This window comes from Rhinatrema bivittatum, chromosome 1, assembly GCF_901001135.1.
Source record: "Rhinatrema bivittatum chromosome 1, aRhiBiv1.1, whole genome shotgun sequence".
NCBI classification, from domain to species: Eukaryota; Metazoa; Chordata; class Amphibia; order Gymnophiona; family Rhinatrematidae; genus Rhinatrema; species Rhinatrema bivittatum.
The window spans coordinates 726,163,694-726,190,078 of record NC_042615.1 but is presented as its reverse complement, the minus strand read 5'-3'; positions in this window follow the sequence as shown (position 1 = coordinate 726,190,078).

Sequence of the window (26,385 nt, the reverse complement as noted above, 5' to 3'; positions counted from 1 at the left end):
CTATCAAAACTTTCTGAGGTATATAACTTTTTATAAAAAAAAAAACTTTAAAAGCTTTTAAAACATCAGCATTGGAATTTACCAAAGTGCCTTTTTTGGTTTTTAAAGAAGGAATAAAATGAGAACCAGAAGAAGATTTTATTAAACATGCCAACATTTTACCTGTCTTATTGCTATATTGATATAATTTAAATTTGTAGTATAATACACTTTTGTAATCTCTTTGATGCAAAAGTGCATTTAGTACTCTTGTACAGACAAATATGCCTCCCTGTTTGCCACTGTGTTTGTACTAGCCAATAATTTGTTTGTGTATGCGTAATCTTTCTTCCAATGCTAACACACATTTATCCAAATCTTTCCTACATCTTATAAGAAAGCAGACTATCTCCCCTCTCATAATAGCCTTAGCTGCATACCAGAATATAATCGGATTATTCAAATGTGCAACATTGTTTTTGGCATAATCTGCTATTTAGCTCTTTAAAATTCTTGAAAATGCAGATCATTAGCCAAAAAGTATGAAAATCACCAAGACTTCCCATCAGTCTAGTCCTACTACACTGAAATGTCACCCAGATCAGTGCATGATCAGAAATCTTTGTCTCCCCAATTCCAGCTTCCTCTATTCTCAAGAACTCACTGGTGGATGTCAATATATAGATTATTCTAGAGAACTTTGCATGCACTCTCGAAAAGTGAGTATAATATTTTTCCAATGGATAGTGTGCTCTCCAGGAATCTAAAAGATGTAATTCGGTACTTAAATCCTCTCTAGAAGATTGGGATTTATCAAGATCTGCATCCTGCAGTAAATTGAAATCCCCTCCCCCTACCATTATACAGTCATCTATATTATGTATCAAAAGCTTAACCAGCTCCACAAAAAATGAATATATATATGCATTTGGGGCATATATGTACAAAAAACTAAAAGATTCCTATGACGTTCTGCCAACAATATTACATAGCATCCATTAGAATCTTTAATCTCATATTTAATCACCAAGGTACATTTTTATGGATAAGAATTTCCACCCAGCCTTCTTTGTAGTAGCTGAAGCAAATCTTGCTTCCCCTACCCACCATTTGTGTAACTTCCTATGTTCAATATCATTAAGGTGAGTTTCTTGCAGAAACACAATATCTGCAGACATGTTCTGTTATGAACCCTGCCCGTGGGGCTAATCCCTGCGAGCAGGCTCCTCACCTTACCCTGTGTTGCTGCCTTCCCGACGCGGCTGGTCGCCACTGACGTCAGGCCCCCCTCGCAGCCGGAGCCGCGGGCTCGAGTTTCTCTCACGGCCCGGAGGCCGTCCATCATGTCTTCCTCTTCGAAGGCATGAGCTGCGGACCTTCTGTGCCTTCTTTGCGGCATGGAGCCGCCGCCAACGTCCTCCTTATCTTCGCGGCCAGAGGCCGCAAGCCCCGGCCTAGATTGGTGGCTGGAGCCGCCCTTGAGGCCTCCTGCAGCGGCTGGAGCCGCTGCTGTCATCGGGACCTGCTTTTAGGCCCCGCCTTGCGTGTCCTCGACGTCGATGTTGGTGCAGGACCGCTGTCCACGGTCCTGCACAGCTTCCTGCTTCCCTCTAGGTGGGCGGCCACGCCTCTCTGCTACATTTAAAGGGCCCACGGCCGGATATGCCCTGGGCCCCACCTTTGTGACTGTTTCCTGCTTCAGCCCTATAAAAGGGCTGTTCCTGCATTTCCTTGTTGCCTTGCATCGAAGTTCTTCAGCCCTGGAGGCTCCTGCCTGCCAGTGCTCCGACAGGTCCTTTGTCTTCTCCGTGGAGCCCCTCGTCTAGTCGTCTCATCTCGTCATGTCTTCATTGCCTGAGGTCCCCGTCCAGGTGTCCTGGTGTCTTGTCATTGATGTCCGCTTCCTGATGTTCCAGGTTCCTTGATGTTCTTCGCCTGAGCGCTGGAGCCTTCTGTTCTGCCGGCCGTGGATCTCCAGGTGATGCTTCTCCATCTTGGGAGATGCCGGCAGTGGACTGGTGTCCTGTGTTCCTGAGCCATCCTTTGCTGCCAGTCTTTGTGGTGCTTCGGATGACATCGACTTCGTCGTCAAAGTCCCACCTTGACTGGATCCTCTCCTGCACTCGTCCTGCTCTCCTCGTGGTCCGTGACCAGCCTTCTTGGGCTGTGTAGGGCGCGCAGTGGGACAGGGTGGTCCGCGACCAGCCCATTGGGTTAGCCCGTGAAGGTGGGCTGAGTAGAGCGCCCTGAGAGACAGTGCCAATGCCTTCCTTCCCAGCTTCTCATCTCGTCTCTGATGCCGTTGCATCAGCCTTGGTGTCATGTCTTCAACAGCCTCAATGTCATGTCTTCAACAGCCTCGGTGTCATGTCTTCAACAGCCTTGGTGTCATGTCTTCGTGTTAAGGCTTCCGTCTGCCCTCATCCTCAGGCCGGCCTGCTGCTCCATGCTGATCCAAGAGGCAGGTCCGAAAGGGCTTGGAGCGGTCGGAGGACCGTTCACCTACCAACATCATCTTGCTGTTGGCGCTGGGAGCTTGCAGGCCCGGCAGAGGGTAAGACCGTGTCTCTGCCATCCTGGGACACGTCGCCAACCCTCGGTTCGGTCCTGGTTCCGTCTGGGGTTGGGCTAAGGCTCAAGGGCACACTAAAACACCCGCAACACAATAGAATGCAAGGCCTTTCGAGGCTGCTTACACATTTTCATTCTCTTAATAAGTGTACTGATGCATTCATTCCAAGATATAGCTTAATAAGTGACTTATTCATTAACATTCCAAAGATTGCAACATAGCACCCCAATATTCCCTAGCCAGCAAGAGCCTTCCCAGCTAAGACACTCGCTCACCCACATAGCCTTCTGGCCATAATGATCATCCCAGTAGAAACCAAAAAACACCCTTCATTTTAAGCTTTTCCACCCTCCACCTCCACCTCCCACTCCCCTTCCCCACTCCCCTTCCTCCTCCATACACTTCTCCTCTCCCACCCACCAATACCACCAATCTCCCACAATGGTAAAATCACTTTCGTTGCATCTATCCCCCCTCCCTCATCTCCCCTCCATCCATCCTAACCATAGATTGCTCGGTTCCACTGGGCTCAATAACCAGAAACATTTAAACGGTGTTGCATCCATCGTCTCAGATGGCTTTGACCTCTGTGCCTCACCTTTCTTCCTTCTCTCTCCTCAAGCCTTGGGAAAATGGCTGCTGCCGCGTCTTCATGCCGCTCTCTCCTTTGTCCCCGGATCGGCAACGGTGACGGTGTTCACCATGATATTCCTGAGGGCCTCCTAGGGTGCGCGCGTGCACGCCACCCACGTCTTTATCCACGTCATGGCGGGAACCTCGGGGGCGTCCCCTCTGAGTGACATCATCACATCCCGGTATTTAACCTGCCCTTCGTTTGCTAACAAACTGAGTTAGCAAGGATTGGATTGCCTCTGGTCTAAGCTGCTCTGCCGCTTCCCAGCTGCCACAGGAAGCTCTCTCTGCCCTTCGGGTTATCTCTTCACTAACCTGGGTACCCGTTCCTCGGGGGCCCTTCTGCTCTATTTCAGGTACCTATCTTGGGAAACCGGGTACTCACTCCTTGAGGGCCAGCTCTCCCTAATATGGTGCCTGCCATTGAACAACTTCTGCCTGCCAGGACCTTCAACTACACAGCTTTCTGCTTCAGTGAGTACTATTGGCCTATTGCCAATTGCTACTGTTTACTTGCCATTTGCCATTGCCATTGCCTACTGTTTATCCTAACGCATCTCCTACCTAACTCTCCCCTACCTCGCCCCCTAGTGAACCCGCCCCCTTCACCACCATGGAAGCATACCCTATATGGCGCGTTCACACTCCCTTCCACAGACGCCTTCCCCCCAACATTCTCTACCCTCCCGCACCTCGCAAATCCCTAATCCCCATACTAATCTCTCCCCTGACTCAGTTCCTCGGCCTCACCACCCTTTCCATAATACTCTTCAATGCTCAATCCCTATCCAAAAAGACACCCATCCTTAATGACATTCTCATCGACTGCAAGCCCGACATCTGTGCCGGGCTGGAAACTTGGCTTAAAGACTCCGACACGGCCCTCATTAACCAACTCCCCACCTCCTCATATGAAATCTTCTCAATCCACAGACCCAAAAGAAGAGGAGGAGGCCTCCTGCTAGCGGCCAAGAAATCGCTAAACCTCAAACCAATCCCCATAGCCACCCCGCCAAGGTTGGAAATAGGCCTTTTCAGATCATCCACCTTACAAATCTGTTTGTTATATGCCCCTCCCACTTACCTAGAAGCTAATCCCTCTCCCCTAATTGAATTCATCGTAGATTGGATAAAACCGGACATCCCCTCCGTCATCCTTGGAGATTTCAACCTCCATGTTGACTCCCTCCCTCTATCTACCTCATGCGAATCCCTACTTCAATCCATACAGGCCTTAGGATTCCGGCAAATCATAACATCCCTCACTCACAAGGCTGGACACACTTTAGACCTAATGTTTATCAATTCCGACATACAAGCCACCAACCATCCTACTTCCACCCCCATTCCATGGTCGGACCACTACCTGATAGAGGGCCTGTTCACCATCAACAGCCCTCCTCCTAGCAACAGCAATATCAGTAAAACCATAACATTCAGAAAATCCCCCACTAGCACCGACTTGGCAGATGCATTAACCACCTCACTACCCAAGTTAAACTGCTCAGATCCGGATACAGCACTTGCATCCTGGAACAACATCACAGGAGACATCGCCAACAAACTCTGTCCAGTCTCCAACAAAGTTATAAAGAACTCCTCAAAACCATCTAACCCATGGTTCACTCCAGAACTAAAAAACCTAAAAACTACCTTAAGGCAAAAGGAGAGACAATGGCGCAAAGACCAGACCCCTCGAGACTCCGCCATTTTCAAATCTGCTCTCCACAGCTACAGAATCTCCACCCAAAAACAGAAACGAGATTATTACGCCAAAAAAATCCATGATCTCAGATTCAACCCCAAAACACTCTTCTCCTATGTCTCAAGTCTCACCACTCCCATCCCTCCTACCACACTTGACTATGAGGCCTCCGCCAAATGCGAGGAACTAGCCAAATACTTCTACAACAAAATTGCTACCCTCCTACTGAGATTCCCCCCATCTCTGAACAGTCCCTTACCCACCCTACCTGCTCCTCCCACTCCCTACCAACCTTCAATGCCAGCTCTGGACTTTACCTCCACCGTAGAAATCCAAGCTATCCTCAAAAAGCTCAAACCCTCCTCCCATCCTGAAGACCTTTTGCCCTCAAAAGCACTACTAGCCATTCCTGACGCTATAGTCAAAGCCATAGCGGACATCATTAACTGCTCTATTGCACATGGGTCCGTCCCAGATGCACTCAAGCACGCAGCAGTCAGACCCCTCCTCAAGAAACCCTCACTTGACCATAAAGACCCCTCCAATTTCCGCCCAATCTCCAACCTCCCCTTCATTGCCAAACTACTGGAAAGAGTTGTCAACTCGCAACTCATGGCCTACCTCGATGACCATCTGATTCTTCACCCATCACAATTTGGATTCAGAAAACACTTTAACACTGAATCTTTACTTCTATCCCTTTCTGACCATCTCCTCCGAGGCATGGGTCAAGGCCACAGCTACCTACTTGCCCTCCTCAACATTTCTTCAGCCTTCGACACCATTAGCCACCATCATCTTCTAACCCATCTAGAAAACATTGGCATCACAGGTCTGGCTCTTTCCTGGTTCAAATCCTTCCTCTCTAACAGAAAGTTCTCCGTTAAAATGGGGAACTCCACATCTACCCCCCAACCCCTCCAGCAGGGAGTCCCCCAAGGCTCCTCACTTTCCCCCACTCTCTTCAACATTTACATCTCTCCCCTATGCCACCTCCTCTCTGACCTTAAACTTAAGTTCTACCTCTATGCCGATGACGTGCAGATCATCATCCCCATTCAGAACTCTCTCACAGACGCCCTAGAACACTGGGAAAAATGCCTCACGGCCATTAACTCTCTCCTTACTAATCTCCATCTTGCCATCAACACGAACAAAACTGAGCTGCTACTCATCTCCCCCCACTCATCCGCTTCCCCTCCTCTGCCTAATACTACCAAACTTAACCCTCCTCCAACACAGTCCTTCGTTAAGGACCTTGGAGTGATCCTTGACCATCAATTAAGTATGAAGAACTACGTAAACTCCATACTTAAAGCCTGCTTTTTCAAACTCAATGTGCTCAAAAAACTTAGACCTCTCCTACACACCCATGATTTCCGTACAGTTATCCAAGCCACCATCACATCCAAATTAGACTACTGCAATGCTTTACTTATTGGACTCCCCTATTCTACCATTAAACCTCTACAAATGCTACAACACGCTGCAGCGAGACTCATTGCGAACACCCGCAAATATGACCACATCACCCCCATCCTCAGAAACCTACACTGGCTCCCCATAACATCATGCATTATCTATAAAACACTCACCATAATTCACAAAGCAATCCACACGCACAACTCTAACTGGTTAGACCTTCCTTTTACGCTACCTAACTCCAGTCGACCCACCAGAACGGCAAAATCTAGCACCCTACTTGTTCCCCCCTTGAAGAATGCCCATCTCTCCTCCACACGCAGTCGTGCGCTCTCGATTGCAGGTCCCACTCACTGGAATACACTACCGCCGGACATACGCCTCGAACCATGTATGAAAAATTTCAAGAAGAAATTGAAAACATGGTTATTCATCCAAGCGTACCCAGAATAAGAAGTCATCAATCCATGCCAAAGTAGACCACAATAGGCCTACCCCCCCTTTTTTCTCATATTGAGGAACTATGTTTTGCTATTCTCCATCTCCTCACCTCTAGGAATCTTGTTTTAGTTAACCTGTCTTTCTTAGCTGCCTGTCGTTACCCCCCCTCCCAGTTGAATTTCCCTGTTAAAATGTAATTTTCCAAACCTAACTTGTTTACTGTAAACCGACATGATGTCCACAACGAATGCCGGTATATAAAAATGTTTAAATAAATAAATAAAATAACCCTTTCAGTCTGTCTCAGCTTCAGCGCTCTGTGTCTACATCCAGGACCTGTCCCTACTACGCTGCGATGCCTATTACCTACTCGAGTGTGAGACTGGTCTCCTCTGCTAAGGACCCCTGGACTACTTCACTGGGTTACCTTCACTGCTGCCCGCTCCCCAGGCAGTACCATCGAGCTGTACAATAAATAATACTTCTCTGTGACTGCGTGTATAGAGTCTAGCCTAGTACTGCGGTTCCTCACAGGGCTCCTCCCCATAGGAGTGGCCATCACCACAGTGCTCAAGAATCCACTCCAACACCTCATAACCATAACAAACGGCATGTGAATACAAACACATATATTGAAAGATAACCAATTAAATTTGAAGGCAGTACTGAAAAATAAAAAACTCTATTCCTTTTCACAAAATATCTTAGCACAAGAACAGGAAGCTATTCATCATTGCCAGCAATTCAGGCAGCAAAAAGGAAAAAAAATACACACTTTCCCAAGTGAAAAATCGATCTGAATTTCAAATGACCTCCCTTTCCAGCCACTGGCAAACCTTACAGTTCTCAATTAAAAGAAAAGTCAACGAAGCCTCTTGTCTTCATTTGATGCTCTCCTTTATGGATTATACCGTCTTGCTTCATAAAGAAAAAAACCCCCACACAACAACCACCTTCAGTCACAAGTCAAATCAACATGTTGTTTCTGCCAATACCAAGACTGTGTTGGATTTGGTCTCCTATTCCTCTACCAATTCCTTGGCCTCTCCCTCCAATTAATACCACTTCACTCCTTCAGGAATGATAACTCTGAGCTTAGCTTGAAATAATAATGAGAATCGCATACCTACAATCGCAAACACATTAGGGAAAATTCTCTCCTCTGTGCCACCAGACGAGTAGAGTAATCTTGGAACACCAAAATCTTAGCATTATTATACCTGAGTGACTTCCCTGCTCTCAATGCCTGTAGAATTTCCATTTTGTATGAGAAATTTAAGATTCTAGTGATCACTACTCGTGGCCTATCAGCCCTATCCTGCCAGGCCCTCAAACGATGCGTGCGTTCAATTCACAATGGTTCACGTGCAGTGGAAAGGCCCAGCTCCTTTGCAAGCCAAGACTCCAAAAATTAGGGCTGCTCTTTAACCCCAAGAGACTATGGTATACCAATAAAACTTAAGATATTACAGTGAGACCTGTTTTCTAGGTCTTCTAGTCGCTCATCTTGCTTTTTGCACAACTGTTTTCATTTCTGAAAGCTCAACACATATCAGTAATGGAGTCCTGATTGTCGGAGATGCGTTGTTCTACGACAGTAAACCACGTTTCATAAGCCATCATCTTTGTTTGTGACTTCTTCCAGTTTATCAACAGTTGTTTTAAATTCAGGCTCCAAAGCATCCACAACTGCAGCCCTTAGTTCTGCAATCGCTGGATTATTTATTGTACCATCAAGCTGTACAATAAATAATACTTTTCGGTGTCTGCGTGTATAGAGTCTAGCCTAGTACTGCGGTTCCTCACGGGGCTCCTCCCCGTGGGAGTGGCCATCACCGCAGTACCCAAGAATCCACTCCAACACCTCATAACCATAACAAACGGCATGTGAATACAAACACATATATTGAAAAATAACCGCAGTAACCGCATCACCGCAGTACCCAAGAATCCCAAGTGTGTTCTGGAGTTTGTCGGCCATCTGCCATTTTTCCCTCACCACTTTTTTCTTCTAGCTATCTCTTTTAGACAATCTAGTAGACATACCAGTCTCTCCCACCAGCTTCTTAATCAGTGCAACTCTGCTCACCTTCGTATTTGTTTCTGGACAAATTTAATCCCGGATGGAGGTGGATGGAATGGGTGGGAATCAAAGCAAAGCGAGTTACATCTCACGTCACCTACTCCACCACTTGATCTCTCTAGAAACATTTAATTATCTCAAATTATCTCTATTTCCCGAGACAAATCATGAAGGGGTGTCTGCTGCTCTACTAACCTCTACAGCATCATATAGGTGGAATTTCAGCGGGTACCAACATCTTGACTGAGATACCTATGAGGCATCCTGAATTCTTCCTGCTTTTAACAGAGATGCTCCCCTACCTTCATGCTTCTATGGAAGTTCCCTGCACTTATCTGTCAGCTCCTGCAGGAATACAATCCTATGTTCCTTGGACCCCAGCCCCAGGGCATCCTTCACTGCCAGGTGCAGTGATTGTGTAAAACAATGGATACCCTGAAAGCCCCATTGTCTATTGCCTTTAACATATTTTGACTATTGTTTGTGATAAAGAAACTTGTCTTTAAACTCCTCACTCTATGGTCTAGCTGCCAACCCTCTAGCATCTCTCTTATGGCTGATAGAATATTCAACAAGGTATGGTGTACAGTAAAGTCCAACGGCATCCTAATGCTTGATCCCCACTAGAGCTGCTGCTTGCCTCTGCCTCAGTGTGCTATTAGGGATAGGTAAGTCTGTGTAGCATTTGTGGTTGTCCATATAATCACTCATGAAATGCATGCTATTCCCCTCTGCCTTAGCCAGCTACACCTGGATGCAACTTCAGCACTAGTTGTACAGGCTGGGAATGAATTTCCTATTAAATGCAGTCCTGGAATGGACTTTATAATTTGGAGTTAGCACCTGCAGCAGACACTTAAAACCCTCATTCTCCACTAGCTGCAGAGGCTGATGATCAAGAACAATCATTTTCCCAATGCTCCTTATTACAACTTTTGATGCCGCCTGCCTGGGGGCCCCAGACAGTGCTATGGAACACTACCTCATTTCCTCTGTGATGGATTGCCATTTCTGACGCATGGCAGGTTACTGTTTGCCTGCTACATAGTTGCTAGAAGGAGCTGTGGGATAAACTTGGGGAAGAGTCTTCCCCTTTTCAGTCCCTTTCCTCTGGCTTTTACTGAGTGGCCACCAAGCTGGTACTGCCACCCTCCCCTGATGCCAATGATAGCAGGTGCTCTTTCTAGAGGCAATATTGCATACCAGTATTTGTGAGGTCCTCTCTCATTTTCAAGTGCAGCCAAATCAGGAATTTTTACTGCAATCCCTTCTCTACATCCTTGGGGTGGATACTGGTACTGGAGTTAAGGTAGAGAGTGGGCCCTGAGGAACAATACCAGGGGCATCAGTTGCACTCTGTATTTGTGCTGCCTGCTTTTCCTTACCATCCTCAGTTTCCTCTGTCTCCCCTATCAATTAGCTGGATGCTAAGATGCTACTATATATTGCTTCCAAATTTTCTTCTTCTAGTAGCTTTTCAATATCTTGTGATTCAGGCAATCCAAGGCAAGTTTCTTTATTTGAATCAGTTAATTAAAATATTGCCTTCTTAGCCTCAAAGGTACTATATAAAGAAGAACATTCTACTGGTTTTAGATGTTGTTCTTCTGCTATCCCCATTGTCTTGCTACTGTCTACCTTGGATAACTCTTCGACCATTTCCCTCTCTTCCAAAATAGGAGGGAAAGAAATAGGCTCAGCAGGCTGTAGTGGCACATACTCTCCACATTTCAATTTCTTTTGAGTTGAGCTGCCTTCATCTGCTGCTATTCTGGCTTTGAAGAAGTCCTTCTTCAATTTAGGTGCAGAACTATTTTTCTTATTGCTGCTAGCCCTGACAACATTCCCTTTCCCTGAAATGATGGAATGTGTCACTACCTATTGAGATTTTGTATATTATACATTTGTTTTTCTTTGGTTCTGTAACTGCACCCCCACTTGTACCAATCTTCTGTGTGTGTAGAAAAATCTCTGTTACATACACACAGAGACACTGCAGTGTATGGTGCATTATGCTGTGTGTAGGTCTGCACTAGTGATGACACAGACTCCATACACCAAAAGAACCTGGCAGGCTGGTAACACTAGTAGATTCGGGGATTTGCACACTTTTCTCTTCAGTCTTTATACACTGCTCACTTGCTGGTATCTAGATAGAGATAACAATATTTCTAGCACCTTTGCAGCTCTCCACACTGTCTCCCTCACATCCTCCTTCTCCCCCAGTGAAAAGAAAAATCACAGCAGCAAATGCACTGACTGTCTTTCTCTGGCACAGTAAGTGAGCCCACTATAGCAAAGAGAAGATTAGAAGCAGTACCAGTGCAAAAAAAAAATAGCTTTTTTAAATTATGTAAGAGCTTACACCTTTGACATCCATTTCTGATCAAAATCTATAGAAGACTACAAAGCTTCTTCTAAATGGTGAAACTTCAGGATGAGAGTTGGTCCTTGTCATTTTATCTAGAGAGCAGTGATAGAATAGTTTAGAAAAATACTTCACTTTTATTTATTGTGTATTTGATTACCTTGCCAATGTGCCTGAGCCAGCTCTGACAAAGCAGTGAAGTCATGCATGACACACAGGAGAGGGTTGGTTGCTATATTTACTTCTCTGCAACATCTGTTGCAGAGAAGCCATAAACTTCAATAGGCCATAGAAGACAATGAGAAATGAAAATAAATGGGACAACTTATATTTGTTTCATTTGGTGATCCCTCCATTTGATTCAGAGACCAACTAATGAAACAAATAAGGTTCCATTGTTTTAGGTTTTCCATTTGTTTCAAGAGAACGGAGAACCCTATTAAGTGGCTGGATAACCTTAGCCTTAACTGGCTACATTCAAAAGAACATAGCTGGCTAGATGCAGAAGGATATTAAACACAAAAAAGGTTCTTCTTGAGTCTTCTGGCCTGATTCCCAGCCCTCCATTCTTTATAATATAATCCCCTACTGGCAGAGGCTCCCTCCTTTCAAGACCCTCCATTTGTTTTTTGTTTAAACTATTTTTTATTAATTTTCTTGAAGACATAGATTAAAACAGTAAACTGTAACATCAACCAAAATGTCCAATCGTTCCCCATCTTCCCTTTTTTTTTTGTTCTTCCCCCCACCCCCCTGCCCATCCCTATAAGTCCAAGATGGTGATCTCCAGTAAAGCAACAGTTCAGGTTCCATTGGTTTCCGTTGGCAATGGTACGTCCTCAGTACTGTCCATAACTGCGTGTCAGGGGTCCTGGCGGATATTGACAAGGGGAGCTAACTGAAATGTAAAAGGGGACCAAACTTTCACTGTGGGTACCAATCTCTTTGGTGTAGCCGCAGTCAATATAGCATGCTCCATAGAGCAAAGTCACAGCATTTGCCGAAACCAATGCTCAAAACTGGGACTTCCTGCATCTAACCAATTAGCCAGGATGGTTCTTTTTCCCACTAGAACTGCTTTATTAAGGAACAGGCGCTCCTGCCTTGTAAGATATAAGCTGGTCGTAGAGTCCACTCCAAAGAGCCATAGTGTTGGGTCTAAGGGGAGTACCTTGTATAAGATTTTGGCACAGAACCGAGAGATCCGGCCCCAAAATTTTGCTATGGCTCTGCAGTCCCAGAAACAATGGTAGAAATTACTAGCCTCAGACGAACACTTTGGGCAGTGTTTAAAGTTTGTAATTCTCATTTGCTGTGCTTGTAATGGTGTGATGTAACTCTGCCAAAGAAATCGATATCCAGTTTCCCGCAATAAGACATTTTCAGATACAGACGACAAATCAATAAAACAACTCTGAAACTCAGTGATCATAAGGGAAAATAGAGGCCAGGCCGCCCATCGTTTATATATCGCCCATCGTTTATATATCGTTTTGTATATAATTATTCTCCTCTATCTCTTTCTATTTCTTACATTCCCAGTTCATTAGCCCTTGTTAATTGTAACTGCTTCTCTTCATCACGTTATTTATGTTTTTTGGTTGTATTATCCGCACCCCTGTTTTCTGTAAACCGACATGATGTGAACGAGTTCATGAATGCCGGTATAAAAAAACCTTAAATAAATAAATAAATATAAGACTGCGACCACATTAATATCCTGCAAGTGTACTATTGCTTTATAATAGTGGGATGTTGTGGGCTTTTGATTTTTTCCAGTTTGTACTAAATCCATAAGCCATTGAATATCTGCCGTCACTGCTAATTGAGGCCTGAAAGCCCAGATAAAATGTTGAACCTGGAAATAAGCGTAATGATCTGTGTTTGGAAGGGCATATAAGCGCTGTAGTGTAGGAAAGGAGAGAGTCTCTCCTGTCACCCTGTCATACCGTATCAGATATAAAATCTTGTCTACCATCCACAATCTACTTTATAACGTTGACTCGGTTTGGCTCTGGTCCATGTTACGCATATACAAGCCTCCAAGACAGCTACGATCCATGGACAAATGTTTGCTAGAAGTACCAACAGTCAAAACAGTCAGCTTGGCTCTAATCCACAAAAGAACCTTCTCCGTTGCCAGTCCAATCTTATGGAACTCTCTCCCCGAAAACCTCCGACTTACATCAAACCATAAAGAATTTAAGAAAATGCTAAAGACATATCTTTTCAGTGATGCATACAATATAACTTAAATAATATAACACAATATACCACTAGATCTTTATCATGTTTAAATTAGTTGTGTTTGTCTATTTTAACCTTCATAGGTAAATTTGTTATGCCTGACCTTTTAACTTATGTATGTATGTTTGTAAACCGCCTAGACGGACATGCAAATGTCTTATTGTTTGCGGTATATAAATATTTTTAAATAAATAAAAAAAATAAATACAGGTCTGATACATATGTCAAACCCTGTGCAGCACACCTATGGAAAACCCCCCTTTGCTTGCCAGGTAGAAAAAGATCATGTCCGGCGATGGTGAGAAGTGGGGTCAGCCTAGTCAGAACTTTCCCAATTTTGCAGAGCATCAGCCAAGCTTTCCTGCACGTGTGCAGGAGCTCCTGTGCCTTAAGGTACTGGGGAATCAGAGAATTGTCAAGTTGCAGTAGGGGGTTTAATGAGGGTACCCCATACCACTCAAGGAGGTAGGGATACGGGGTAATCCTATACGAAGTAAACAGCCAGTCCCGCACATGCCTGAGGCCACAAGCCAGGTTGTAGACCCCCAAATCTGGGCAGTCGAGTCCCCCTCTTTCCTTAGGGCGGGAAAGAATTTCCAAAGTCAGTCTAGCCTTTTTTCCCCTCCACAAAAAGGATCTGAGGGCCCGACATAATTTAGTATGATCTTGTTTTGTGATCCAAAGAGGTGCCATTTGTAAGACATACAGCCACTTAGGAAGCAAGACCATTTTAAACAGTTGCATGCGCCCTATCAGAGACAAGGGCAAGGTCATCCAGCCTTGTAGTGTTGATATAGTATGGTTAAGCAAAGGTTGTATATTCACCCTGTACAAATGGTCTATATTAATAGGGACTCGAATGCCCAGATATCTAAGGCTGCCCGCTACCCACTGAAGTGGAAAGACCCCCGGCCATGCTGTGTGCACAGTCCCAGTGAGGTCTATAGCCTCCGATTTATCACAATTTATCTTAAGGCCTACAAACCCACCAAAATCCTCTAATAATTCCAGTACCACTGGGAGGGATCGTAGGGGCTGTGTGACAAACACCAGTAGATCGTCTGCAAAAGCGGCTATTTTAAATATCTGTGTGGGACCCCCAAAACCCAGCACTGCCCTGCAGGCATTGATCTTACGCAGTAGTGGGTCTATATAGAGTATATATAAAAGGGGGGAGAGTGGACACCCTTGTCGTACTCCTCTTTGGAGCTGGAATGCCTCCGATAGGCAACCATTTGCCAATATACGAGCCATTGGATGTTGATATAGGAGGGAAATATAACTAAGAAAATCTCCTTTAAGGCCAAATTGCTGTAATACAGAAATTAAATAAGGCCAGGCCACTCGATCAAAAGCTTTTTCTGAATCGAATCCAATGGCCCTAGCCGGAATATCTTGATATTGACATATATGTTGTGCTGTTAAAAGTTTAATTATATTAGCGGTAGGTTGTCTCCCCCTAACAAAACCCGTTTGATGTCGGGAAATCAAGGAAGGGACAACTATGTTCAGTCACTCGGCTAGAATTTTAGATAGAATTTTTAAGTCACAATTGAGTAGGGAGATTGGTCTATAAGAGGAGGGTTGTAATGGGTTTTTTCCAGATTTGGGAAGTACTACAATATGTGCTTCGTTAAATAATGCCGGGAATCTCCCCTGTTTTAGCCCATCGGTATAATAATTTGTCAAGGGCAGGCTGACGTGTATCTGGAGTAATTTGTAGAAGTCGTAAGAAAACCCATTGGGGCCTGGGGACTTCCCGGTTTGTGTAGCCATAATGGTCTGCAAAACCTCATAGTTCTGTATGGGTCTATTCAAAAATTCACGCTGAGAAGCCGTTAAGGAGGGCAAGGGAAGGTCCCTGAAAAAGGACTCTTCCTCTGTGTGGGCCTGTGGCAGGTCCGAGGAATACAGAGTATGATAGAATTGTCGAAAAATGCTACAAATTTCCTGTTCGTTAGTGGTGTGTCCCCCAGTTGGAGTTTGTAAAGTATTGACGAAAGACCGCCCCTTCCGAGCTCGTGTGAGATTTGCCATTAGTCTGCCTGGTTTGTTCCCAAATTGAAACAGACGTTGTTCCCCTTTCTGTAAGTACTGGTGTGCTCGGATGTCTAAGAAAGTATTTAACTGCCCCAGTATGCTATAGTACTCCTTTCTATGGTGGTCCGAGTTCTGTCTAGTCATTTGAACCTTCACCTGTCTAAGCAAACCCTCTAGGTGGAGTATGTTCTTATTCAGTTGTTTAGTGCGGTAATGGACATATGCTATGATTTCCCCGCGAAGTACAGCTTTCCCCGTCTCCCAGAAGAGCAAAGGGGTACCTACATGTTGACGGTTATTTTCCGCGAAGTCTTTCCATTTGTCGCGTAGTAGGGATTTAAAGGACGCATCATCTTTGAGAAAACTGGGGAATCGCCAAAGATGAGCTCTCGAGGTATGTAGGTGTGAGGTGACGGTGATGGAGATTGGGGCGTGATCTGAAATCTGCTGAGGTTCAATCGTAGCCGTGGCTATATTAAAAAAATGTGATTGAGAGATGAGAATGTAGTCTATAAGGGACAGCGTGCCATGGGACCTCGAAATGTTTGTAAAATCGTGCTCAGTAGGGTGTAGCGTACGCCATGCATCAATTAAACCCAACTGATGGCAAAGATATGCCACTCCTTTCTTCCTCTTTCCCAGTGGCATAGATTGTGGAGGAGATTTATCAAGTGATGGGTCCAAGACACAATTGAAATCCCCAGCGACATATACCCGTCCCTGCCCATGTGTGTTCACTAAGTTACTCAATTGAGTGAAAAACTCGTGGGAATATTCATTGGGTGCATAAAGGTTACAAATGGTCGTTAACGTATTGTTCCATGTTCCAACTAATAAAACATAGCGACCCGCTGGGTCTGATATACTTTGGATCACCTGAAAGTTAGCAGTCCTTCCAATGAGAATTGCTATCCCTGCTTTCCGATGTGCTGCCGCGGCATAAACGCAGGTACCCACCCACTGCCGGTGAAGTATTTGACTCTATGTCGGTAAGGTGAGTTTCCTGTATGCAGGCGATTTCAGTTCGTAAACGTTTAAGGTGGGACAAGACCTTCTTCCTCTTTATCGGGGTTCCCAAACCATTTACATTCCACGAGACAAGGTTAGACATATTTACCAGGTGAAATAGTAGCAGTGTGGCGGAAATATACAATTTTGAGGAGAGAGGCCCCCAGCCTAGCATCTCTCCTATTAAGTCCAGTACCCCATCTTAAAGGAAAGCCGAGCATACCTGAAGTCACCACTTGAAACCACATTATCAATAATATCGCAAACATACTACTGAGATCACTCAAACCTCTGTCTTGAGAAACCCTCCCCCCCACTCCCCTGTCCCTCCGCTACCTGCCCTCCCCTCCCCTCCCCCACCCGACCCTAACCCTCTCTTCCCCCACCTCATATTGAAACACAAAACCCCCATATGGAGGTGACTAGGCCATGTTTCCTGTGCCCGAGCAACTTACTCCCCCGAAAAACTAGGGGGTGTCGTGCTAGTCCTTGAGAGAGTGGAGATGATACAGAATTTCCGGGTAGTATCAGCTCCAAGGTTCAAAATACCACAGCCTCACCGCTCTCTCTGGTGCAGTTCGGATAAGTTTTTTTTTTTTTTTTTTGCATGGTCGGACGTCCCTTCGGGTAAGGCCCTCTGTTCGCTGTTTGGCCCCAAATATCAGCAGATGGTGGTGAGGCGCAGACTCTCGGGATCCAAGGTTTCTCTTTCAAGGCATATGTCTGTCCCACTCAAATGTAGCAAAAGGCGCTGAGCTTCAAGTCCGCAGAACAACCTCGCGGCTCAAGACACGCACAGGCGATTAACTTCTTAGCTGCTGGAAGAAATCGGCTTGTAAAAGAGAAAAAGGATAAACCAGCATGAGCTGCCAAGCCCCATGCCCAGCAGTTGTGCCCTCGTCCGTGTGTTTTGAGCTCTCTACTCAGTCAGTCAGAGCATCTAAATAAGCTTTTGCGGCGTCAGGCTCTGTAAAAGTGCGTTGAGTATTCTGATGCCATATTTTGAGAGTGGCCAGGTATTGTAGGGTGAATTTCATCTGCTTGTTATAGAGACATGTACAGATCTGGGCAAATCCTTTGCGTTGCTCCGAGACCCGGATTGAGTAGTCCTGGAAGATCCTAATTTTGTGGGTCTGGTACCTGCTTCATCCTGTATGCCCTCCAGATTTCAGTTTTTTGAGCATAATTTAAGAGCTTTGCAATCACTAAACAGGGTCTGGTCTCCGTGTCCCGTTTGGCTCCCAGCCTATGCGCTCTTTCAATAGTAAGCTTCCCCTGCAGGCCCGGGAGTTCCAGCACCTCCGGCAGCCATGTTTCCAATAGGGAGGCTAGTTCTCTCTCTCCCACAGACTCTGGGAACCCCAGGAATCTTAGATTGGATCTGCGGGCTCGGTTCTCTAAATCATCGAGTTTCTCGGTAAGCTCTAGTATGCTCTTACCGTGTTTATCCAGTGTCTGTGTGTGGGCAGCAATGTCATCTTCGGCCGTGCTCAGTCTCTCCTCCGCGTGGTCCAAACGCGGAGTTAAATCATTAAGGGCTGTGCGGACCTCTGTCAGTTGGCTGGTGATACCGACTAGTTTGTCATCAAGGGCCGTTCTTATAACGTCTTCGATCACCGCAAGTGTGACCCCGTTGCTCCCTCGGCCTGTTCTGGGCTAATATCTGGGCCGGCCACCATTTTGGAATCCGGTCCCTGGGTCTTCTCTTTATCCTTTTTGGTGCTTTTTGTAGCCATCGCCGGCGACGAGCGTTGCATATAGCAAACTATGGACATAAGCTGAGCCTCTCTCGGCCTTTTTGCTCAGCAGGGCACGGCTAAGCGGGTGTAGATACGGGTGGATGGGGATCAGTCGTTCGGAGCCACGGATTCAGCGTCCTCCCTGACTCACCACATCACGTGACCTCTCTTGTTGTTTTTTTTTTAATGTAATTTTTCCTTTCATGCACCAGCATCCCACTCTCTGGTAAAAATGATTCTTAATAGAGGGCCCCCTTCTGTCTCTTCCACCAAACCAATACCTTATTCAAGCCTGGGGCCCTGTTTTCATTTCCAGAATTGTGGTTTGTTGTGATCCCGGGTGCTTCCAGCATTTTCTCTGGTAGCAGCACTGAAAGTGCAAGTTATCAGCATTGCTATCCAGCACTGTTGGAGGGTTAGGATGGGGTTGGAGGAGGAAGGGAGAGGAGGAGGCCATTAATTTAGCATCAATTTCGAGGGGAGGCTGGAAGAGCAGGGGAAGGAGAGGCTGGTGTGTGAAAGGTAAATTACTTTTAAAAAATGAATCAATTGGAGCCAGGTGAGTGGGGAAATGGGGAGGCTTGGCAGGCAGTGTACTTTTCAAAATGAGTCGGGAGGCAGAAATAGGTGTTTGGACCTCAAAATTGTTTTTCAAATATTTTTCAGCACATTATTGGCTCTATTCTTTTGACTTATCCAGCTATAATTTAGCTGAATATGTGCCCCAATATTCAAAAAGTTGCCATTTAGCCAGATAATCTGTGAGTCATCAGGCTAAATGGCTTTGATTATTGACTTCAAAATATTTAAAATAGTTCAAGAAACACAATTAGGATTTTTTAAAGGTTGTGCAGCAAATCCACCAATTTGATGAAATCTGCTTCATTTTCTAAGTCAATTGAAAACATTCATTCTGTAAAAGTTCATCAGACCAGTTTTGAAGAGGCTCATGTACCTCTAGACCTGAACAAAATGAGACTTGAACCCATATTGTCCACTTGGGAAAAAAATACCTTAAAGCAGGGTTACACAGGCCATTTTTCAGGATAACCATAATGAATATTTATGAGAGAAATCTGCAGACATATTGTCTAAGATTAATTTGCATATTTTTTTATTCATTCATCCATTTTCTTTATTTCCAAAGGTAAGCCTACCCCATGTGCCTATCCTGCATGGGTGGGGCCATAAAAGAATTTGTTACTCTTTGGGGCTGGAACCTCTCACCAGCCGGCTCTTTCACCTTTCCTCCTTCTCCCAGGGCCGGATCCTTTGTGTGTGGGGGTGGAAGACAGACTTCCAGGGCTCAATGTGACAGGAGTGACCTTTTTACACATTTCTTTCCCTTTAAGTGTCTCCTGGGGAAGATGTTTGTCTTTAATGTGGGTGCAGTGAGTGCAAAAGAAATACTCTGGCGTCACCATGCTAGTGTCCAAAATTAAAGCCTTTACTGTTTAACACTGATGATGCAGCACCACAGAATTTTCTTCTCAATGTCTTACAGTCTCGCTCCTCTAGCTGTGCAGGACTCACTTATATGTGGACAGGGAAACTCCCACTCTCTTGGATTTAGACAAACGGAGCTCCCAGATGGGCAGGGTCTCTTAGGATGGTCAAAACCTCTTTCAAACCAATAAAGCTGGCAAAAGTCTGTGGCACAAAGAGTAAATCCTCTCTTTCTCTCCCCAGCGTGGTGAAACACAGGATGGATGTTACCAGTAATGTTTACTTTCCTTTACTCACAATTAGTAGATCTTCAGGATCTCTATAGTTCTTACACAGTCTCTTTCTTTCTTCTCCCTGGATCCCTGATGGGAAGAATCCCTTGAAACAAGCAGCTCTCTTGCTTCAAACTGAAAGGAAGGGCAGCCAAAACTTCTTCCTAGATCTTCTAACAAAAATGCTTTATATTCCACAAAAAGATATTAACACTGGAGTTGTTCTTTGCAGCGGGTCACCACTACTTTAGGAGCAGGACTTCCCTATCTCTGGGCATCCCAAACCCAGGATTCCCCAATTCCTGTGCCCAAGAAAGCCCAGATGTCTCACAAGGCTCCTACCATGAAAATCACAAATGCCTGAAAACAACCCAGAGGGATATCCCAACCAGGTAGTGAGTAGACTGGAAGGAAAACCCTCCCAACCCTGGTCAGTATCCCCAGGCTGGGTTAGCCTGCTTCCACTTACCGGTCCTGAAAAAAATAATATAAGGCAAAAGCACCTCACACCTCCTAACGCTTAGCAAACGTAAAGGGACTTCACTAATTTGCTAGCTCATTGAGTTAGCAAGGACTCAAATCCGTTCCTGTCTACTCTACTCTGCCGCTTCCGTGCTGCCGAAGGAAGCTCTCTCTCTGCCCTTCGGGGTAACTGCTCTTTATTTAAACTCACTAGTAGAAGAGCCCAAGAATTTTTCAACTTGAAAAATTGACTGACATAGGGAGAACTTGTTTTAGAGCAGTGGGATGACAACAAATATAATGCAGTAAATTACTGCAATCAGTTTCCTTTCTGTAGATTGTGGTATTAAATCTATTATTTGTATATTCAATAAGAATATCCAAAATGCCATTTTCAATTTGTTCATCAATAAGGAAAACCACAGATTATTGTCACATTGATTAACCCAACTATGGAAAGAATTTAACTCTTCGATAGACACAAACCAAATCATTAAAACGTAATCAATGTAGCATTTCCAAAAAAAATAGTGGACTTGAATTGAGAACAGTCCAGGAAATGTTTCTCAAAATCAGCAACATATAGATTTGTGATGTCCAAGGCTATTGCTGCACTCATAGCAATTCCTTTCTGTTGGAAATAAAGTGTACTGTCAAAGCTGATAATATTTTTGAAAAAGCATCAATTCCGCTAGCTCTCGAATATAATCTATAGGAAGATGGTCATACTGTATGAATGACAGTGTTTTGTAAATGATATCCAATGCTTCTTGTTGTGGGACATCCATATATAGGGCTTCAGTATCCATAGTTATTAATATGAAGTCCATATTTAGATATAGTCTGGATAGCAAAGGTAGCCAGATAACCTTATCCAGCTAACTTTAGAGGCATATTCAAAAGCACAGCTGCACTATTGAATATAGCCAGCTAACCTTAGGATAGGTCTTCAGGCTGACCAGACTTAGAAAGCTAAGGGCTGGATTCATCATTCTTCGCAGAATGAATCCCGCGAAAAAGGGGGTGGGCCTGCGAAAGGCTGCAGCCGTTCACACTGCAGTGGTACAATTATGCTGGCTGCGGTGCGACCGGCTGCGGCTTTTCGCACGAATAGTGCCACCGTAAAAGGAGGTGCTATTCTCCGTGCTACTGCTGGTGATAAAGTGAGGGACATTACATCAAGCTAGATTGAGAGAACATTGTACAAATTTTATCTTTGTTTGAGTTTCCTCACTCTGAAGGTCATCAAATCTTCACAAGAGTGCACTGTTCTGTTCTGTTTGTATGCATGTTAAAGTGGCCCCTAACCCCTATACTACTACCTAAACCTCACCTCAAGATACTAGGAGGGCCTCCTTTAGAGGTACTACTAGAAGGGCCTTATAGCTAGTCTCTCTCTCTCTCTCTCTCTGTTACGTCTCAGGATGTGAACCCTTGGTCCAGCGAAGAACGTACGTCCAGTCGCTGGAAGGCGAGGCCAAATCTAGGTTTCTTACAAAAGAGGAGATTAGGAGTTCTGGATGCAGGCACCTCTTGCAGGTCGTGTAGTCCAGATAGCTGGCGCCTCCAGCAGGTCGTGGAATCAGAAGAAGACCCCCGTCTCCCGGGGGTCGTGGAAGTAGAGCTGAGCTGGCGCCTCCAGCAGGTCGTGGAATCAGAAGAAGATGTCTCCAACGGGTCGTGGAAAGTAGAGCTGTGCTGGCGCCTCCAGCAGGTCGTAGGATCAGAGATAGGTGTAGTCCAGACCACAGAGTCTCGGGAACACACCTCAGCCGGTCCAGGGATCGAGAGCCAAAGAACACAACTCAGCCGGTCCAGGGGTCGAGAGCCAGGGAACACACTTCAGCTGGTCCAGGGGTCGAGAGCCAGGGAACACACTTCAGCCGGTCCAGGGGTCGAAAGCTAGGGAACACACTTCAGCCGGTCCAGGGGTCGAGAACAGAGGATCAGACACAAGAACTAAGCGCAGGAACAACCAGGAGCCAAGAAGCCAAGGCAAGGTCTGAGGTGCAGGCCTTAAATACTGTCACCCAGCTGGAGCTTGCAGGAAGGAGCCACTCAATTTCCTGTAGTGGCTCCTTTAAGAATGTCTTCTGCCGCGCGCGGCTCTAGGGGAACCCAGCAGGGGGAGGAGCCAGACGCGTCCAGGAAGTACAGCTGACGCCGCGGCCATGTTGGTGAGGCCACAGGGGCTGCCGCGGAACAGCCTGCCGAAGCCATGCGGTTACCGCGAGCGGAGCGGTCTGCCACCCTGGTGAGTGGCCGGCCCCGGTCGCGGCTTGCTGCCACCGGTGGCCATAACAGTACCCCCTCCTTTAGGCCTCCCCCTAGAAGGCTTGGGTTTTTCTGGATACCTGGTGTGGAAGTTCTTGAGAAGATCTTTATCTAAGATGTTTGTAGCTGGCTCCCAACAATTCTCCTCCGGCCCAAAACCTTCCCAAGCAAGAAGATATTCCCATTTACGTCCTCGTTGGCGCACATCCAGGATTTCTTGAACTTGGTAAATAGTATCTTCCTCCGCCCTTACCACTGGAGAAACAGGCGTCTTACGAGAAGCCCAGGTGAGAAGTACGGGTTTTAAAAGAGAAACATGAAAGGCGTTATGAATACGAAGTGTAGCAGGTAGATATAATTGATAAGTCACAGGGCCCAATCGTCTTATCACTGGAAACAGACCAATGTACCGCGGAGCCAATTTCATGGAGGGGACTCTTAGGCGAATATGTTTGGTACTTAACCTCACTCTGTCTCCAGGAAGGAATCGTGGTGCAGGTCATCTGTGTTGATCAGTGAATCTCTTGGCCGTATTTGCCGCCTTTTGTAGCATTTGTTGCGTATGTCTCCAAAGTCGTTTCAGCTGAAGGGCCGTAAGCTGAGCCGCCGGTGAGGCGACCGGAAAAGGTAGTGGTATGGGTGGAGCGGGTTGCTGTCCATAAACGATTTGGAATGGGGAAGCTCCCATAGCGGTGCACGTATGAAAATTGTGGGAAAATTCCGCCCAGGGCAGCAACGCTGCCCAGTCATCCTGTCGGGAGTTAACATAAGTTCGTAAAAATTGCTTTAAAGACTGGTTGGTCCTCTCTGCCTGCCCATTGGCCTGGGGATGAAATGCCGTGGTGAAGTCCAGAGCAATGTGAAACTTAGTGCAAAGACTCCGCCAGTATTTCGCTGTAAATTGTGATCCGCGGTCAGAGGTAATGTGTTGGGGAATACCATGGAGACGAAAGACGTGTAACATAAAGAGCTGAGCCAAATGGGGAGCGGATGGGAGGGTGGGTAGTGGTGTAAAATGGGCCATTTTGGAAAATCGATCCACTACCACCCATATAACTGTACGTCCCTCTGAGGATGGTAGATCGACAATGAAATCAGTCGAAATTTGCGACCAAGGTGTAGTAGGCACCGGAAGAGGTTGTAATAGTCTCCATGTCCTCCCTGTAGGACTCTTATGTTGCACGCATATAGGACAGGAGTTTACGTAAGCGCGGATGTCCTTGCGCATCCCCGGCCACCAATAGTGCCTCTGCAAAAGGGCAAGTGTTCGTTTCTGTCTAGAATGCCCCGCCAATTGAGAATCATGTCCCCACTTTAATACCTTGTTGCGAAGTCTCCGAGGTACCACCGTCTTGCCAACAGGAACCGTAAAAATCGCAGAGAGGATAATACGAGCAGGATCGATGATGTTCTGTATAGGTTCTATGATATCTTCGCTGACAAAAGATCGTGATAATGCATCAGCCTTAATGTTCTTGTTGGCGGGTCGATATCTAATTTCAAAATCAAAACGGGTAAAAAAAAGTGCCCAGCGGGCCTGGCGTGGATTCAGACGTTGGGCTTGCTGTAAATAAATTAGGTTTTTATGATCCATGAAAACTGTGATCGTATGCTGAGCCCCTTCTAGCCACTGTCGCGACTCCTCCAAAGCGAGTTTAATGGCTAGCAACTCCCGGTCGCCAATGGAATAATTGCACTCAGCTGGTGAAAACTTTCTAGAAAAATAGGAACAAGGATGGGACGTACCTGACGCGGTAATTTGACTCAATACTGCGCCAACTCCTACCGTGGAAGCATCAACCTCAACAATGAAGGGACGTCTGGGATCTGGGTGATGAGGACAAGGTTGTTGTAGAAAGGAATTCTTAAGGGTTTGGAATGCTTCTGTAGCTTCTACTGGCCAGGTCTTAGCATTAGCTCCCTTGCGTGTGAGCGCAGTAAGAGGTGCAGCTAACTTGGAAAAGTCTTTAATGAAACTGCGATAATAATTGGTGAATCCGAGAAATCTCTGAAGTGCATGCAGACCAGTAGGTTGAGGCCAGTTCTGAATACATCGTAATTTAGCAGGGTCCATCTGGAAACCTTGCTTGGAAATAATATACCCCAAGAAAGGTAGGGATTCAGTCTCAAACACATTTCTCCAATTTAGCATATAAGTGATTCTCTCGTAACCGTTGCAAGATCTGTAGAACATGTTGACGATGCATTTGTAGGTCCTTAGAAAAAATTAATATATCGTCTAGGTAGACCACCACACAGATATAGAGTAAGTCTCTGAAGATCTCGTTAATGAAGTGCTGGAAAACGGCCGGAGCGTTAGTTAATCCGAATGGCATAACTAAGTATTCGTAATGTCCGTCCCTCGTATTAAAAGCCGTCTTCCATTCATTGCCTTCACGAATCCGGACTAGATTATATGCTCCACGTAAGTCGAGTTTAGAAAAAATTCGGGCTCCTTGTAATCGGTCAAATAATTCCGCAATGAGGGGTAGCGGGCAGACTAGAGTGCGTTGCTACCACAGCATCTAACCGGGCGTTAAGTCGTTCAATGGAGGCGGCCATGGTTTCTAACATGTTCTGTTGTTCAACTATTTTTTGTGCCAGGCCAGGAATTGCTCGTATTGCTGAAGCCTCTGCCGGGTCCTTGGCCTTGGCTTACTGTTATGTCTCAAGATGTGAACCCTTGGTCCAGTGAAGAACGTACGTCCAGTCGCAGGAAGCAGTGGCGTAGCCAGAAATGAATTTTTGGCTGGGCCCAAGGTTAACATGGGTGGGCACTAAAAGTCTGAGCCATGGAATTCATATTCTTATTGATAAATACTTTCACACACACACACCTGACAATAGATTTCTAAATAATCTGCTACAGCTGTTATACTTTTAATATTTTAAACTCAATTACTTCAAGCAGCTACCAATGCTAAACCTAATATATAGTTATGAAAGCATTTCAATTATACTTAAAGAGATCTCAAGTGGCAGTATCTCATAACTTACAAAGAACCATATACTAGTCTACTATAAAGACAGATATCTCATCATACATCACAGTATTCTGTGAGATGTTTTAAAACCCTCTGGAATGTTGTACCAAAATATTTCTACTTGAAAAAAGCTCAGAAAGGCAATGTACTTTTAAGATGGAACTAGGTTCAAACTAATTACAAATTCAATGATGAAGGAACCCTCTTTCCTATTTTCTTAAACTTATCAAACGCAGTAATTCATGACCATCATAACAGGCATCATTGTGTGGTAAAGTATACCTTTGTCACTCTGCCTTATGCTTAATCATAGGTCAGTCCATATTTTTAAGTGTTTTTGTTGCTTAATTCACCCCAGTGATATACTCCAAATTTCTAGCAATAATCTTGTTACATCAATTCAAGGTTACTTATGTTGAAAATTATGAACCAAACTTATCTGGATAATACGATGTTATTACTTCTTCTTAACCACCATCGACTTTGAGCTTGATGCCACGCCAAGATACGCCATGCTGTGGAATATATTACGCCCTTGAAGAAGGACTCGATGCTAGTCCGAAACATTGTGCAATGTCGGGCATAGAACAGCAATATAGTGAATTCTCATATTGCTGACAGTTTGAGGGCATCAAGCTCAAAGTCGATGGTGGTTAAGAAGAAGTAATAACATTGTATTATCCAGATAAGTTTGGTTCATAATTTTCAAC